Raw genomic sequence first — 462 nt, forward strand, 5'->3', positions numbered from 1 at the left:
TTTGAAAATAACATTTTCTGTTTTTACTACAACCTCCAGCATTGAAAAGCATCACCACGGACATCACATCAAAGGATTGGAAGATCACCTTTTCTCCAATGCTCCGTGGGGGTCCAGACAGAGGGCACCCATACCTGGACGCTCAACAATTCTAGCCTTCAGAACAAAAAAAAAAACGTTTCCCTTCATCAGGATACCAACGTAGAACATCGCCCACTTCCACAACCTGACAGCTACATATACTGGAAGAACTACACGGCTTCTGAGGTCTTCAAGGGAGGAAAAAAAAAAAACTCTGAACCTCAGCTGGACATTCAAGGCTTGTGACATGCCAGGCGATGCCCAGCAAAGACTTCCCTTTTTCAGAAGCCTAAGAAGCAATAATGCCAACTACCACAAACAGGTAACCACACAAGATGGATCAACTGTAAGACTGTTAAAGTAGAAAAAAAGAAAAAAGAT

This window comes from Oryzias melastigma, unplaced genomic scaffold (assembly GCF_002922805.2).
Source record: "Oryzias melastigma strain HK-1 unplaced genomic scaffold, ASM292280v2 sc00857, whole genome shotgun sequence".
NCBI lineage: Eukaryota > Metazoa > Chordata > Actinopteri > Beloniformes > Adrianichthyidae > Oryzias > Oryzias melastigma.